The sequence below is a fragment of the Triticum dicoccoides genome, chromosome 1A, assembly GCF_002162155.2.
Source record: "Triticum dicoccoides isolate Atlit2015 ecotype Zavitan chromosome 1A, WEW_v2.0, whole genome shotgun sequence".
NCBI lineage: Eukaryota > Viridiplantae > Streptophyta > Magnoliopsida > Poales > Poaceae > Triticum > Triticum dicoccoides.
In genome coordinates this window covers 91,756,641-91,757,547 of record NC_041380.1, presented here as the reverse complement: position 1 = coordinate 91,757,547, position 907 = coordinate 91,756,641, and positions in this window count along the sequence as shown.

Below are 907 nucleotides of genomic sequence, written 5' to 3'. Positions count from 1 at the left end.
TCTTGCTACAAAGTGATGTTGTTAGTTGCTATTGATTTGGTAGATCTACTCCTAGTTGTGGATGAATGATGCATATCTATAGTTTTTTTGCTAGATGATTTTCTCCTCAGTTTTTGCTACAGATTTGCTGCTGGATAGATGATAATGATTATTGCTGTTGAATATGAATGATGATGTTAGTTGCTTGAGATTTGGTAGATGACTCCTAGTTACTTGCTTGATGGATGGATGAATGGTGCATATTTAGTTTTTTGCTAGATCTCTTGCTTTAGTTGCTAGATGATTTGCTACCGTCAATGAGATGTCATTCTATTCGTATTTGTAGTTGACTCTTTTGTAGTGCAGCAAAGGAAACATGAAAACCTTCTTTATTGTACTCCCTCCGTCCGGAAATACTTGTCATTGGAATAGATGTATCTAGATGTATTTTGGGTGTAAGTATATCCATTTTCATCCATTTTGATGACATGTAATTCCGGACGGAGGGAGTAATATTTAGCAGTCAAAACAATTAAGTGTTAGAAATTCAACACACATTTTTAGTTTAGGGACATTACAGACATTTCAGCACACATTCCACAATCTTAGAAAAGAACTCGATGGCTGATTCTGGAGGAAGTTTTTCAAAATCGGATCCTGGAGAATCAAAGGTGAAAAGAACCGGACCTTCACTATTGCAGGGATGCTTAGCAGTGTGGCGGGTGCAAGCCTAGTAGTGGTGGGCAAAGCTGCCTGCCACTGCTATCATGGCATCAGTGGCGGGCGCCCACCCGTCACTGATGGCAGTGCTGTAGTGGTGGGCTTGTGTTATCGCCTATTGCCCGCCACAACTATAATAGCTTTTTTTGAGCAAATACAATAGGGGAAAACTCCCTGCTGTAACTTTTTTTTTGCATTAATTTTAGGG